This window comes from Ictidomys tridecemlineatus, chromosome 9 (genome assembly GCF_052094955.1).
Source record: "Ictidomys tridecemlineatus isolate mIctTri1 chromosome 9, mIctTri1.hap1, whole genome shotgun sequence".
Classification (NCBI taxonomy): domain Eukaryota; kingdom Metazoa; phylum Chordata; class Mammalia; order Rodentia; family Sciuridae; genus Ictidomys; species Ictidomys tridecemlineatus.
Genome location: NC_135485.1, coordinates 132,339,927 through 132,357,106, shown reverse-complemented (window position 1 = coordinate 132,357,106; position 17,180 = coordinate 132,339,927). Strand labels below are relative to the sequence as shown.

Here is a 17,180-nt window from a genome sequence, read left to right as displayed (position 1 = left end):
TGAGGCAGGGGGATTCCAAGTTTGAGGCCAATCTCAGCAACTGAGTGAGACCCTGTGTCAAAATATAAAGGCTAGGGCTAGGGATGTGGCTTAGCTGTGGAGTGCCCCTGAATTCAATCCAAGAACCACAACAACAAAAACAAAGTAAAACAAACCAATAGGCCAAAACACCCTGAACTTAAAAGATAAACTGGGAAAAAAAGACTTGCACGTCAGATCCCAGACAAAGGGCTCATGTGCCCGATACGTGAACAATTCCTACATGTTTGTAAGAGAAGGAGCAACCACCAACAGAAGTTAAAGGAAGAGCATAAACAGACAATTTACAGAAAAGGAAATTCAGATAGCTCCCAAACACGAAAAATGTTTAGCATCACTTAGAAGAAAAATGCAAATTAAAAATACCCTGAGATACCATTTTCCCTTGTCAGAATGGCAACGATCCAAAGTGTGGTCACACATTCTGTTTAGCGTGCCTGGGAAAATAAGCATTCCTCACACATCATTTGTGTGTGTGTGCAACTTGGTAAAACCCCCAGGGAGGGCAATTTGGCAACAACCACCAAAATTCCAAATGCATATAGCCATGGCTCTCCAATTTCACATGGGTTTACCCCACGGACACATCTGCTTGGCCAATGACATGAGTTCAAAGCCATTTTTATTTATTTTGACTGCTGCATTGTAATTATCCATAATGGTGGGATTCATTCAAACATGCACAGAATATCATCAATTCCACTTCCGATACCTCCCTTTTATCCCCCCGCCCCCCGTCTCTTCCTCTACTGGTCTCCCTTCCATTTTTATGAGACAAGGTCATTTATTGCAGCACCAGTTTTACAGTAAAAGTTTGAAAACAATATAAAGTCCATTAACAGCAGGGTGGTTAAATAATGACAGCATTGTCCTATAATCGAATAACAACCACCATAAAAAGTGAAAAAAAAAAGACATTTATGTTTTGATACAGGAAGATACATTGTTCATTTAAAAAAAAAAAACATGATGCAGAAAAACCTTCCTGTACAGAATATTGGGGGGTGGGGCTGGGGTAGAACTTGATATTGGTACTTGCTGGTACATGTACAATGCATCTTGGGAGAATGCAAACACTGGTGACTAAGACAGGGTGATAAGTGAGTGGCTGGGTAGTGGAACTGAGTGATTTTATACTGCATACACTTAGAATGTTGGATATATTGGTATATTTGGATTTTTGAACCATGTGAATGCATTATCACCCCAAACTTATTTAGATTTTAAAAAGTGTCTTCATGACTGTATCAGAGGTGTTCTTTGTGTAAAATATTAATAAACCATTAACAAGCCTCAAAAGTGGGGAGGTTTGACAAGAGTTGGGAATGCTTATCATTTGCAGTTGCTTCCCAAATGTGACCTGTGGACGCTGAAGGCAGAATCATTCTCACAAAATCTTTCAGTACCACTTCTTAAAATGGTGTTACTTGACTCCACACCAACATAAAACCAAGCATAAACTTCCTATGCTCTAAGCACACTTGTAATTATATATTGTACTGCAAAATAAATTTAACACATTAAATGCAGGAGAATTGGAAAATCAATAAAGGTCTGAAATAACCACATTAACTTCTTGTGAAAGATGAGGTGGTATTGCCGAAACTAAATGGTCACTTGGATCAGGAATACTGCAGAAAGCAATTAGCATGGCCCAAGTTCCCTTGAATTCAGCACACTGTATTTTGTTATGTGATAGCTACTCTACTACAGTTTTTTGTCTATAAAATTCAGGAAATTCTCACTTAGAGCACTCTGATGGTTTCAGAGTGCTCTAAGTGAGAATTAAAAAAAAAAACACATTTTGTTTTCCTCTCTCTCTTAGCAAAGAGGAAGAGCTTCATTAAAAAGTGAATGGTGAAGATAAACATTCTCAGAGCAGAGAACATTCTCAGGCTATCTCTAGAGTGAAATATACCTCTAGGGCTGAAGGTCAGAGTCCTTATTAGCTTGCATGATTAGGTAGAATATGTATGATCCAAAGGGCTGGACTTCCCTCAGAATAGAAAGTATTAAACAAGATCAAGTTTTCCCATTAGGGGGTTGGTCTTGCAAAGCTTTTCAGCTTACATCAGGTGGTCAATTTGATGATCAAGCCAGAGGATCTTGGTCTAATCAAATGTTAGCCTCTAGCTTCAGAGGGACAGTGGTCTCTTTCTACCCCTTAGGCTCCTTTGCCCAGCTCATGGCTCAGGGTACAGGAGCCGTCTGAATTTCTTTTGCCCCAATGTACATATTCCAGTTGCCTCTGCCATTTCCTCAGTGGCTCATAACCACTCACATGGAACCTACACAATCATAAATCAAAGTCAAATTGGGTGATCCTTCTGACCACCCAGAACACACCTGAATTAAGGTTTCCACAATAAAAATGGAAAAATACCAAAGTTTAAAGTTAAAGGGAGAACCTAGATTCTGAGTTTGTACAGACCCCCAGAAATTTAGAGCCTGTAGGGCAAAACACAGCTGGAATCAGTTAACACCTAACCGGCTATCATTAGTTTGAAAGGCAGTAAGGGCTTCTATTCATTGTCCAAGTGGAAGACTCTTGGCCATGACTTTCATTCTTCGAGGATTTCTCCCTTCACGTCACAGGCCCAGGCCCCATTCCTGTATCCATTCCAGGTTCTCGAACCCCAGCCTGAGACAGAGCTTCAGATTGCACATAGCCTAGGATGGGAGTGTGGCCATTCTGTGAAGGTACCCCAATTTGGCACAAATTTTTCTCCACTGAGGGCACATGTACTTGAATGTGCATTCAAAGCCTCTGTCTCTCTGACTCTTAGCAAAACCAACCAACGGATCTTTGTGCTCAACATCTGTGCAGATTCCTGCTGAATCAAGTACCTCAGTCAGAGGGAGAGGCCCCATGTTTTCCAATGCGATAAGCATCCGATATCTGGTGAACAAATGAGCAAGTGAGGGAAGGGATGAATAAGCAACAAACTAGCCAGAGAATCAAAAAGGCAAAATGAGGCCAGGCAAGACAGCGTGTGCTGTGATCCCATTGACTCAGGAGGCTGAAGCCGGAAGATCAGGAGTTCAAAGCCAGCCTCAGCAACTTATCGAAGCCCTTAGCAACTCAGTGAGAACCTGTCTCTAAATAAAATATAAAAAAGGCCTGGGGATGTGGCTCAGTGGGTAAAGCACCCCCTGGTTCAATCCAAAAACAAAGGCAAAATGAAGGCTGCGCCTGAGGGCGTGGTCAGCCTGATCTTGGTAGATCTACTATTTCTCTTTAACTGCACTGAAGCAGATTAGTTTACTCTAAAACATTTCTCCACAGAATAAAAAATAATGATGCAACAAGGTTTTGGTTTTGGTTTTTACTTTCATATTCCCTTATAAAAACTCCCTTGTGCAATTATTTTTATTTGGATCTGGTCAAGCGCTGTTTTGAAGGAAAAGAAAAGATTAAAAAAAACTCAGTCTGCCAGAAAAAGAAGAGTTTCCAGCACATTCATTGTAAAGCATTGGCAGGAACAATATAGGGAGTAATTCTGATATTTGGCCTATTGCCAAGGCTAAAGCTAAAACCACTAGATCCCACTGGCCCCAAGTTAATAAGAATGTAAGGTGGTAAACACACTTCCACCCAGGGCAATGTGTTCAGAGATTTGTAAAGGTCACTGGCTACATACTTCACACACATTCTTTTGATACCATGTTCAACATTAGTCAGGAATGTTGGCCATATTCCAATATAAGGGGAAAATAAATAGACTTCTCCAATTCTAGCCTTGTCTGAGTTACATCAGGAATTTTTTTTAACTATAAATGGAAGAAATACTGCTTATAACACTTTGAACTCATTTAAAGTTAGCCAATTTAGAAAAGGTTGAAATCTACTTCCTTTGATGAAAAATTAGGCAAATGGTATGTGAATAAAAATTTAGTCCTGTTCTGGGGCCCATGTGAAATCCTTCAGACAATTTTTATTTTCCTTTCTCTTCTTAATTCTTACTCCTTCCCCCCCTTTTGGATTTTCTATCTGGATTTTTTTTCTCCTTCCTCATTTACCTCAGCTACATAACTGCCATTAATTGGTTATCCTCTCTCTTGGTTGATATTCAAGGTCTTACATCACAACAAGATAAAACCACCTTAACTGGGTTTCAGAATTTGATGTTCTCATAAACACAGTGTGGGTCAAGATGTACATTAGCTGATTCGGTACTTAAAAGATGTTCATGATACGCACGGTTTGGATAAATGCCCAAAGTATTAGCGAGTTTTAACTGATGTTGGAAGATTCTGATGACATGAAAATGAGATCACACTTACCCATGTTCTCAAGGTTTAACTCGTCCATCACAATAGCAAAGAGCCCAACAAAGACACTAGGGTAACTGCAGTCCCATATGACAGGAGGAATTCTCCTTCGTTTGGGTTTTCAAAATAAAATAAAAAATAATAATGCAACACAGGTTGGTTGGTTCGATTTCTTTTTTAACTTCCACATTCCCTTGTAAAAATTCCCTTGAGCAAGTACTTCATTCAGATCTGGTCAGTCACTGTTTTGAAGGGATATTACCAATGACCTCCCAGACATTTTCTTGTGATCTCTATGAGGCCCCAAATCTCAACATATTTAGCAAGTGGCAGGGACTAGGTTCTCCCCACATGGACTCCTGGCTAAATAGGCAGAAAAAACTTCACCTGTGTGTTATGTAGCTATGCATCGCCATGACAAGATACCTTGGATAATCAACTTAGGCGGAGGAGAGATTTATTTTGGTTCATTGCTTCAGAGGTTTCAGCTCATGGTTACTCAGCTCTGTTGCCTTTGGAGTTGTGGCAAGAGAGTACACCATGGTGGGAGCACATAGTGGGGTTAGGAAAAGAATAGAGAAGAGGGGCCAGTCTTCTTTCCCATTCAAGGCACACCTCCAATGACCTAACTTCCTCCCTCTACACTCCACCTTTTAAAGGTCCCACCACCTCCCAACAGCACCACAGGAAGGCAACAAAGACTGAAATATGCACTTCATAGGGACATTAACCATCCAAACAGTAACGACCCACTTTGTCTCTTCCCAGGATTTCATTGAGATTCAAACCTTAAGTACTAGTCTGAATAAAGGCACTAAAAAGCTTTTTCTGAGAGTTTAGCCCTTGACATGACTAGTAAGCCTGCGTGGGACCAGAATGAATAACTTCCTAATCAGTCCACTCTGACAAACTATAGCTTGAAGTGTTTGGTTGGTGACTCTCAGACCAAGGGCACCTGAACAATAAAAAGCCCTCCTCTTTCAATGGTCAGAACCAAGGGCAATTTGTATATCATATGAAACGTTCAGAACCCTGACAAAAAATGAGTCTTGACTGCAATGTCTACCTGAGATACCAAGAAACAGGACATGTATCTAATGTGTACACCAAAGCCACCAATGCACGAAAATGGCAGGGAGCTGGACATCCAGGTAATGAATGCCAACAACGGATATTCTCAACCCCAAATGGAGACAGTGTGGACAGACCTAGTCACTGCTCGAACAACCACTGTCCACCCTGAATATACTGGCAGCTGCTGTTCCAAGCAATTGGTGGGCAGTACTTGATTGGCAGCAATGAACTCAAGTTAAATGATACTTGTCCCTTATCCAAAGATGATTAGCCATATTCTTAGTCTATGGAGCCATTTAAACTTGTGTTTGATATTCTAGAAATTCAGAGGGTAAGAGGGTTAGTTACAGAGAGCCTAGACAGATTCAAGGCAGACTGCCCAGGGCACTCACCACCTCCTCTAGCACTTACCGGATGAGTGATCTCAGGCTCAGTCCCCTCCTATGCCACTCAGGAATAATAGTGCCACCATTGCTGATCAAAGGAGAGAACAGATGTAGGGTACTCTCACAGTACCAGGCGTTCAGAAAGCACTCAACCGCTATTACATACGTGGTTAGGATTACTAATCACTGCCAAAATCCAGAAGCTGTCCTCTGACTTCTCACTAAAAAAGTTTCTGAATCCACCAAAAGGACTGATTCACAAAAGCAAAAACGTTTTGCAAGCTAGCGCCTGTCTTAACAGAATGAATACTTATGCTAAAATCCTACGTGATCCAAAGGCAGAAACAAAACACATACACACCAAAAAAGCACCAAACATCTGCACAGTGAGTGCTTCAGGGCATCCCGATTCATTACTCATGAGATCTTCGTAAAGATCCTGAGGAGCAGATGTTTTTCTCACTTTTTACCTCTGAAAAAAACTGAGGCTGGTAGAAGCCAGTCTCAAAGCCAGGTCCTCTTAACTCAAATCCTCTCTTCTTTCATCACGAGGACAAATGTTCCTTAAGCAGCATGCTGAATCCAGGAGGAAGAATGACGACTTCAAGCTTGCACTCTGGGGTCAAGGCAGCCACAGAGAATGAAGTCGAGGGCCACAAGAGTGTGCACCCACTAACTCCTCATTTTCTAACTCTTCATGATACCAGCCAGGACTTGAGCTCTCGGTAGGTTTTGCATGCCATTCTAAACACCTTATGTTTATCAATATAAATAACCTCAATACATAGGCACTACCTTTATTCTCATTTTATAGATGGGAAAACCGAGGCTGGGAATACAGCTTGTCCCCAATCACACCAGTCTGGAGTGAGAAGTGAGTTTCAATTTCAGACACAGAACTATTCCACACCTCTGAGCAGTCTGTGCAGGGCATCAAAGCACAGGGTGAGAGGGATGGGGGTCCCAATATCTAGCCTCTCCTCTGCCTGGCAGGCTGAACTTCCTGGTAGCCCAGTTTAGAAGGGACACCTTTTTATAATTGTACAAGGTTCTGGGTAGAACCTGCTTGGGTAGTGGCTCTAAAGCCATGTTCTTAACCACATGTCTATACTCTTAAACACTAGGCTGCTGTCCCTAGAGGAAGAACCAGTAGAAAACATAAACTCCACAGTGTACTGATAAACGTATGAATAATGTATAATATGTAATAGGTTCCAAGTTATTACAGGGAAATGGGATTTAGAGGTACAGGGCAGACTATGCTTTAATCTTCTCCAGCTGACTTCCAGAACAGCAAGTCTCCATGGACATATGCCCGTCCATGTTGGAATGAAAGCCAAACACCGATAGCTATCTTTGTGCAGTTGTAAATACATATAAATCTGCAAATACGTTCTACATGAACAGTTAGATACTAATGTCAGAAACCTCAAATATAATTGCAGAAGACTTTTGGGAAATCAGAATACCATTCCCAACTAGGATATTGTTACTACTTATTCACTCCCCTTCTTGAAGTTTTAAATGAAACACTGCTCAGTTCTTGCCTCATTCAGTGTATTTAATTAGCTGAAATAAAATCTGGTCTTGGTTCAGGAGTATCAGTCAAAACCAGTTCCTCCAGGGCCATCTGTACCAAGGGTTAGGATACTCCACCAAGCCCCAGAATTCCCTCATTGTTATCAGGAAACCAGATGGCAAGTGTGATTATTTGAATCAGTAATACTTTGAGGCTAATTTCAGGGCAATGAGTGAATAACAGGAAAAGAACATTCCTATTGATACAATTCAACCAACAACATATATTTGAAAACTATAATGTTTTGCATCATGGTGACACACCCAAAATACAATTGTAGTATAAACAGCATCTTCTGACAGTTATTTCCATAGGGCATAGACTCCCCCACTTCTCCCTCCCTGTCACTCCTGTTTCTCTGACATTGGAGCCAAATGTCGGTTTCCATTTATCACCTCGTTCTCTTAGAAAACACAAACATTGTTTGTGGTAATATATCTCTATAAAAATAAACTGTATCCCTACCAAAGGTGGAAAAAATAAAGGACAGGCTGGGAGGGCTACACGTTTCAACATATCTGGAGAAAGACATTTCTTTGTGTGGTAAAGCATTCAAAAGTTGTGGAAAACTGACCTTTAAAATACAGGCAATATCCCTCTCTCCTCCATCCCAGCCCTCCTCACTCCCCTTCAAAATAATTATTTGACTTTTAAATGCCAGGAGTTATTAAATATCCAGGAACTAATCCTTCCTTTATTTAGCTGGCATGAGGCCTAGACTTGCCCAGGAAAAACAAGTCTCTCCAAAGAAATGTCTTTGAGCATTGTTTTCTAGAGCCTTCCAGGCTTTGGATGGTTGAAAGTCCGATATTGCTTGATGTCTGTTCAACTCATCAAACCACCCGACAACATCAAGCGAGACATTAAAGCCTGATGAATCACATGGGTTTATACTTCCCTCATTTACCCAGAGCCAGCGTCTTTCAGATTGTTCCTGGGCAGTACAGACAAATGGCCTCCCGGTAACAGACCAGCTTTCTCTGCTTCTCTGTTTCCATTGTCCCAGAATGGCACGAACCAACTCTTAAGAAGGTGCAGGAATCTAAAGAAGCTTGAACTCCCAAGGTCCACAGATCTACCTACGCTGTCTACTTAATCCCACGTGATGGACAAAGAACCCATTTAACTATATCCAAAGAAAGAAGCAACAGTCATTTTGCCTCACCTGGACGGAAAAAACGAATGGGCGGGCGATGTAGTCTGACCAGTGGTTTTCTCCCTTCTCTCTTCTTCCTTCCCACTGAAGGTGTGCTCCCTGGGGACAAGGCTATTCTACTGACACACTATTCTCACTGGCTTCCTGCTGTCGCAGAGCTGATGGCTGCCTAGTAGATTTCTGATACTGGCACTCCTTGTTCCAACTTGGTTGAGCACAGGGAAGAGACTTGGGTAAGACAGAACTACACCTGGGAACTTACCACCACGTTAAACCTGACTAGCCGCCAGGCGTGGTGGCACATGCCTGTGATCTCAAAGGCTAGGGAGACTGAAGTATGAGGATTGCAAATTCAAGCCAGCCTCAGCCACTTAGCAAGGCCCTAAGCAACTTAGTGAGATTCTGTCTCTAAATAGATAAACAGGCTGAGGATGTGGCTCAGTGGTTAAGTGCCCCTGGGTTCAATGCCAGGGCATTGGAAAAAAAAATTATTAGCCCTTTTTTTTTTTCTTTTCAGAGACCCAGTATCTCATTTGCTCCTCACAATAAACACATAGTGTGGTAAGAAAACCACTCCATTTTCAGAAGGAAAACAGTCTAAAGGAAGTTAAAATCATAGTCACACATTTAGGAGACAGAATTACTAAGTCCCTTCCATTCTAGAAAGTCTTTTGTCAATCATCAAATATGTTTAAACTCTTTCCCCATAAATATAATTTACAATGAAGGATAAACAGGGTTTTATCAAACTCTATCTGCCATAAATAATCTCAAATAAGAACACACCTTCTCTTTAACATTGATTTTGTGTTTGAAGGACATTCCCAAGGTCTTTTCAAAGATGATTATCCCCTAAGATTCTGCCTATATTTACTAAAGGTTTTGAAAAATACTCTTTTCCATTCTTCGTAAGCATTAATTACCATGGGTCCTCTCAAGACAAAGATCTAACTGGGGGTGAGGCTGTAGCTCAGGGGTACAGCACTCACCTCACACATGTGAGGCCCTGGGTTCAATCCTCAGCACACCACATAAAAATAAGTGAATAAAATAAAGATATTGTGCACATCTATAACTAAAAAATATTTTTTAATGAAAGAGTAAGGGAATAGAAAAGACAGTAGAATGAATCATATGTTCGTATATGAATTCACGACTAGTAAAACTGCACATCATGTACAACCACAAGAATGGGATTCTAATTAGAACAAGTTATACTCCATGTATGTAGAATATGTCAAAATATGCTCTCCTGTCATGTATATATAAGAAGAATAAATTTTTTAAAAAGAATAAGGGAAAAACACAGTTTAGAGATAGAGCACTTACTCAGCATGGGTGAGGCCCTGGCTTCCCTCCCCAGCACCACAAGTTGTAACAATAATAATGAAAATACATATATAATCACACATATATATTCATCTAAAGACTTTATAAAATCCTGTGGTAATCTAAACTTTAATGAAAGTGGATAATAAGCACAACAGAAATAAAAACTTGCAAGTAGCCTTTGTTGAAAGCACACACACTAGCCTGCCACAGTGGCACATGCCTGTCATCCTAGCAGTTTGGGAGACTGCGGCAGGAGGATTGCAAGGTCAAGGCCAATCTCAGCAACTTAATGAGGCCCTAAGCAACTGAGACCCTGTCTTAAAATAAAAAATAAAAAGGGCTGGGGATATGGCTCAGTTGTTAGGAGTCTCTGGGTTCGATCCCTGATAGAAGAAAGAAAGGAAGGAAGGAAGGAAGGAAGGAAGGAAGGAAGGAAGGAAGGAAGGAAGGAAGGAAGGAAGGAAGAAAGAAAGAACGAACGAACAACACACAGAGTAAAGTTTTGTGTAGCTTAAATACCCAAGTGCACGTAATCCCTGTACAATCCCTAAAATGAACACAAAAACAAAAGTAAGAGGTGTCTTTTGCTAGACAACCAAAGTTTTTATGAGCACTAAGAAAAGGGAATGGATCATATTTCTATTAGGGTACAATCTGAGTTGTGAAAACCACGAGGTGCTTGTGTGGGCAAATGCCTACCCTGAATGCCAACAAGGTCAGTAGAGTTCTGAAGACAATGGCTCACAAATTTAGAACTCTATTATAAAACAGAAGGACTGACTCCTCATTAAAACTCAAAAGAACCAGGCATATAAAGCAAAGCGGGGTCAAAGGGGGAGGGGAAACTGGGTGTTGGGGGTGAGGGGGAGCAGGCAGGGGGCCAGCTGAGCAGGCGGGAGCAGATAAACAGGTTAAAGCGGATGGGCAGGTGGCAGCTTCTAGGAATCACAGGTTCCACTCATGCAGGGCAGTGTCTGGGAAAGTAGAGGTGCAGCTGCCAAACACGGACCAGGAAGAGAGAAAGAGGTTCTTATTCTGTGATGAGCCTCCTGACAGCTGTTCAAGGGAGCAGTGCATGGGTCCTAGCGATGAGCCCTGCTATCCAGTCACAAAGGCACCAGATGGGGCTCAGCACCAGAAGGATCAGCTTCAGAGTGCAGAAGGGAAAGGCCACTCACTGTTCTGCACTGCACCCCAGGCGTCTCTCCATTCTCCTATGAGGAAGGAGAGTTAACTAGGGAAGCCAGAGGCCACCTGCCACAGCTCTGTGCTCTGTGTTACAGAGAATCTTAGTGAGGCCCAGGGAGGAGGGGCACCTCTCTCTCCGCCACCCCCCCCCCCCACATACACCTCTTGGGTCTTCCCCACAATAAGAAACTGAGAACTACAGTTAAAGAAGCCACATGTGGGTTTTAGTACAGAGAAAGCTGGGCATGGTGGCACACATTGGTAATCCCGGCAAATCAGGAGGCTAAGGCAGGAGGATCATAAATTCAAAGCCAGCCTCAGCAATTTAGCGAGGCCCTAAGCAACACAGTGACACTCTGTCTCAAAATAAAAAAAATAAAAAGGTCTGGGGATGTGGCTCAGTGTTTAAGCACCCCTGGGTTCAATTGCTGATACAAAAAAAAAAAAAAAGTATGAGAGAACTTAAACAATTTTATCACTGTAGTCAAAAACAGGTTACATTCCTATTGTTCAAATAATATATAGCAAACCGGACATTTCTAACTGGTCGGAAGTCCAGAAACTTACCTGGAAATGGTATAAGACTTTCTCCAATTTTTACTAATCCTGTTGCAAGCACAACAATTAATTTTAAAAATTGCTCTGGTAGAAAGTTCAGAGCTGAAAAATACAAGACTTTAGGGTACTGGCTTCTAATGTTTTGAATCACAATCCATTTTCAAGAGCTATAGGAAGGGGTATGCCTCAAGTCCAGAAAAATACACTTCGCTATAAAGTCTGCAAATCTTATATCTACTTGCAGGTTGTTCAAGGATCTTCTAAAATCTCCATCAGTTTAACCAATGTCTAAATTGAAAAGCAACTGAAGTATCCCAAGTTGTGTTGTTACTGGCAGCCACGCCGGGAATCAGCATGGATCCCAGATGGACAGATTCCATTGTCCACCCGAGTAAGAAATAAGCAAATAATGGAAACGGGAAAAGAATGAATTTAATACAATTTGTACAAATAGTTAGTCTCCCTCTCCCTGATCCTGCAGAAAGCAGCTATGGTTTACAGAAACAAAAGCCAGCAGATAACAGATATAAACTGAGCCAGGTTACAAGCCAGCCAGAGAGCTGGCCACAATTCCTGTTTGCTAGATCACAGGATAGCTTCTCAGTTTCCATTCTCAGGATGAGAAGGTTCAGAGAGGAAACGATAACTTTTATCAGGAAGTGGAGGGGAAAGTAACAATTTGAGGCTTCAAATTTTAATTGGACCCTTTTACAATAATGCTCCTACAAAAACTTTGATAAGGTCCACAAAAGAAAAAATGATGCTAATAAAAAATCTGTATGCTATGTAATACAAATGACATTAATAAAAATCAATGTAGCACATTGAATTTATATTTTTCCCCTCTAGGTAGACACTACTTTTCAGAAATTGACCATCTTCTCGATACACCTAGATATTTCTTTCCTTGGTTGGATACCCCTATAAACAGGTACCTGTCTAGTCTTCCTCAGGACCCTAAATTCAAAATCCTGGAATGGATCCCTACTGTGGTCCCCAAAAGAGCTGAACTAGAAGGCTTGAAATGAGGCAACTCTGGAAAGCTTTTTGGGGAAGCCCAGACATAGTTACAGACTTCCTCCCTGGCATGGAGCTGTATAACTATAACCCGTGACAGCCACTATCCAGTGACACTAAAACTCAGGAAAAGGTACTGCCTGACTCTGTTAGGTCCCCTCATCTCACTTCCAAGACTGGGGCTCACTTTGCCTCAATTTCCTAGTTTACCAAAGAATACACTCTGAGGGCCTCTTCCTCTTTTTCTTTATCTCCCCTTTTAGTCCTTCTCTGTTCCCAAACTCAGTCAAAACTGAGTACAAATCCAGCTTTGGCCTGTTCCTATCAGGGTTTCCTCAGGAAAGACAATTAACTTCTCTGTGTGCTCAGTTTCCTCATCTGTTACAGAGGGTATAATAGCTAACCTACAAGGGTCTTAATGAAAATCAAATTAGTGAGGTATGAAAATTTCCTGGCAGAATGCCTGAAACACAGAAGCATTTCAGCAAATGTTATCTCTTCTGCCTCTACTCTATGCTAATTGTAACACTAATTTTTTAAAAATGTAATTGTGCATTAACAAAATAATGCCACTATAATAACAATCATGTTTTGAAATTTAGCTTTAGGACACACAGATTTGAGAATTTATAACAAAGATGCTTCTAGAAAAAAATGTATCCTGCATTATTCATTATAGCAGTATATACGTAAATGTGATAAAAAGTATCTGGTTTTAAAAAGAGTAAATGAATTACTGATTTCGTTTTGTGCCTCAATTATGGAGCCCAAATGTAAATCTGCTAAGTCCTGTTATTTTTTATTAAAGACTACCTTAGTTCCTAGGTTAGCCCCAAAATTTCAAAATTCATTTGTACTATTGAAACATATAGTTTTATTTATTAAGAAGCATCAAAGGCAAATAATCTAGGGAAAAAAAAACACAACTAGGTGGGCAGAGTTCACGGTTTTGGGTTGAAGGTGTGAAAGCAGTCCAAGTCCCTCATGACCTTCGCTTTGGCAAACAGCTGCTCAGCAAGCCTACAGAGAAAGGAGAGCAGGTTTAGTCACCTCAGGGCCTGTTCACCTAGCCTCACGTTCCCTGTATGCAAACACAAAAGATTCCTGTTGTTCTCATCCACAGGAAAATTTCTTTCTCTTTCTTTCTTTCTTCTCTTTTTTTTTTTAGTTTTTCACAAACATTCTTTTATTTTAAATAAATTTATTTTTTATTCTAATTATGTCTATATGACAGCAGAATGCATTTTGATTCATTGTACACAAATGGGGCACAACTTTCCATTTCTCTGGTTGTGTATGATGTAGCATCACACCAAATGTGCAGTCATACCTGTTCCTAGGGTAATGAAGTCCATCTCATTTCGCCACCTTCCTGCTCCCACATCCCCTCCTCACCCCACCCTCTCCTTTGCCCAAAGTTCCTCCTTCTTCCTACGCCCCCTACCCCATTATCCACTTGTCAGAGAGAACATTAGACTTTGGGGGATTGATTTATCTCACTTAGCATAATATTCTCCAAGTCGTCCGCAGGAAAATTCCTAATCCAGATCTCCCGGTGACAGGAGAAGCACAGTGGATCTCCTGAATGGATCCCACAGCTAGGAAACTGAGCCATCCAGGGCTCCCTGAGAGATGTGTCAATAACCTAACAGCAAAGCTGTGAGATGCCATTGGAAGCAACCTGGAGGCCAGAGGCAACTGTGGAACCCTTTGAAAAAAATAACCAGCCTGAGCCCCTTAGAACACGCACTCGACAGGAGGGGAACCGGCCAGAGGAAAGTGGGATAATGACTTCTTCACTATGGTCTGGTTTAACCGTGTTTTCCAAATGCAAACTCCTGTAATAAACCATATAACTCAGAGAGGGACGGACAGATGGGAAGTAGCCCTCCTCCGTCTCCCACCCAGGCCTCTCCCAGGTGAGCCCAGTTTGCCAGGATCAGAGAGAACCATTTGGGCAAGAAGAGGGAGAAAGACGGTGGAAGAGAGGAGGGCAGGAAGGATCGGGAGAATGAGGGGGGAAAACTGACCCTCTCCACCCACAGAGTATTTAAAATGTGCACGAAGGGAAGGAGGGAAGGAAAAATGGGAGTAAGGAAGGGGGGAAAGAGGGACTGGGTAAGGGATAAAGGACCGAGCGAGGCAGAAACGGAAGGCTGCTGGTCCAAATGTCTTCTTCAAAAAGCCCCAATGCTGACTTCACTTGTTAAGCTGCCCGACCATCAGACAAACAGCCCTCTGCGTTAGCAGCATCCACGTGAAAAGCGCGCCGTCTCTGAACGCAGAAGCCTTCAGTTACCACGCCCAGGGTGAGTGGGGACCTGTGGCTCCTGACACCCACGGGAACATCGGCAAGGAGGGACTCTTCACAACAGGTGGCAAAAAGTTATTAAGTGACATTTTAGACAAGAAAATCAAAACTCAGAAAAAGAACTTCACACAGTAAAGGTTTGGTGACGGGAGCACTTGATTTGAATCCAGTGGAGCCCAGCGAAGCGAGAGAACGCGAAAAAGCTATGCAAAGAGCAGCCCCGAGCTTTTCCCGTTTGCCCCTGGTGTTCCTGCACACCACGGGGCCACCAGGCATGCATGGGCTTCCACCTCCGAGGCCCAGAGCTGGTGGCCACCATCACAGCAATGATAAGATGCCGCACTCCCAATTCCTGATTTGTACACCACTACAGACCAGGTTGTCGCCAAGCCTGGGAATCCTACCATAATTTCCAACCTGACATCATAAAGCGGGCCCTGCCTGGGCGTGAAGATGGCAAACCAGGACAGTATCTGCAGTGTTCCTAGAACACGGAATCTGCCTCCACCTCTCAAATTCCTCACATTTCTTCAGGGAAGCTTGGAGCAGTTTTTCTCTTGCCTGAGTTTTGAAAGCAGTTTATAAATACCAAGATGTCAAAAGTCATCTCAAATCCTACACAAATGACGCATGTTTGTTCTTATTGATTCTTCGTGGAACAAGGCAAAGTCTCAAGAAAGCTTGATGTGGGGACTAAGTAAAGCTGTCTTGAAGTTGATAATAACAGGGAGGAGAAATTCCTAAATAAAGCAAGCAACATCTGCTGCTGGCTACTCATGCTTCTGGCTAGTAGCACTTTTGCTTGTTATGCAAGTTTAATAAGCCAGCCTTACACAGATACAGATTTCCCTACACACGGCAAGTTGTGACATTAAGCTCTGTTAGGGATTAAGACAAAATTTAACTGTTTTTGTATACATGGGACAACATTTACTAGTTAGTGCACCTGGTAGTTACACAGCTAACACTCAGAATGATGAAAGGATTTACCCTAAAACAAGCACCTGTTTACCAATTGGGGCTTCTAGAACACTTCTCTGTTGTTTTTCTCTCACCACGGGGAGATCTTTGGTTGCCAGATAAAGAATTCTCCTACTTGTGAAGGTCTCCATCGCACTAACTCGGATGCCATGATTCGATTCAGTCTTAATTAGTCTGCACCTATGGCCTCCACGTCTGTCCTCAGTTCTCTTAAGTGTATTCATTCAGCTCTGATCACTAGGTCAGTAATGACCAGAAGCAGAAATTTGCCTGCTCTTTATTTCACATCTCTGTCCAATTAGCACTCTAAATACAGCTGGTCCTCAAGCCCATTTCGGTCAGGATAGTTTGCTGAAGAAATCACACTTTTGATTTTGTGTAATGAAAAATTGCCTCCATCTCTGGTGACATCCCCTACCCTGAAGCCCTTAGGTTCTAGTTCACAGGGGATCCATGAAGCTCCTAAAACTTTATGGCAAGTTTTGAAGCTGTCGTTTTTTTGCAGTGGAGTCCACAACCTCTTAAATTTTTTTAAAAGAGTCTCATGGTGGTGGGTGGGGTTGGGGGCAGGAAAATAAGACTAACATATGCCATTACAATTAGTCTTAAAAAATACTAAATAAACACAAAATTAAATAGGCTCCCGCTTATTTGCTAGGAAACCTACAGCAAGTCACTGGATCTCTATAAAGCCTTTGTTTCCTTTTGCATAAAACGGGGTTAATGATAGCACCTACCTTATGAATGACAAAACGATCTGAACCAATATCCACCACGGACGACATCTGTACAACTGAACAAAATGTACTTCAAAATATCACATAATTAAAGAGACAGATCATCTCACCTGGGGGAAAGGGAAGCTGCAGAGCCCTGCCCTTGAGACAACTATTATTTTGGAAGGCATGTGCCTCTTCCAGAGCAGGGTCCTGAACCCCTGACATTCTAAATGTTCTTTTTCTTTTTTTAATGCTTTTATTAATTAGTTCATTGTATTTATACATAAGAGTTGGGCTCATTTTGACATAATCATACATGCATGGAATTTAATTTGCTCCAGTGCTTCCTCTTTCACACTCCTCTTCCCTCCACCACTTCTGTCCTCTATGCTACTGGACTTCCTCCTGTTTGTTTATGCATTTGTTTTTAATTGGGTTTTATAGATACTCCTGAAGGTGGAATTCACTGTATTCCATTTGCACATGTACACAGTGTCATTCTGTCAAGTTCATTCCCCCTTCCTCCCTGTTCCTATCCCTCCTCCCTCTACTCCAATGATCTTCCCCC

At 41.8% G+C, this 17,180-nt stretch overlaps 2 protein-coding genes across 3 annotated transcripts in view; both read right to left on the bottom strand.

The window, feature by feature from the left end:
* Window positions 1–17,180, bottom strand: part of Tbc1d9 (TBC1 domain family member 9) — a 109,183-nt gene that overhangs the window by 81,872 nt on the left and 10,131 nt on the right. The window lies entirely within an intron of this gene.
* Rnf150 (ring finger protein 150) overlaps window positions 11,997–17,180 on the bottom strand; it is a 311,923-nt gene continuing 306,739 nt past the window's right edge. For both annotated transcript variants that reach the window (XM_078022090.1, XM_078022089.1), the window contains one exon: window positions 11,997–13,621. The gene's annotated coding sequence lies outside the window, so the exon portion shown is untranslated. The remainder of the gene's footprint in view (window positions 13,622–17,180) is intronic.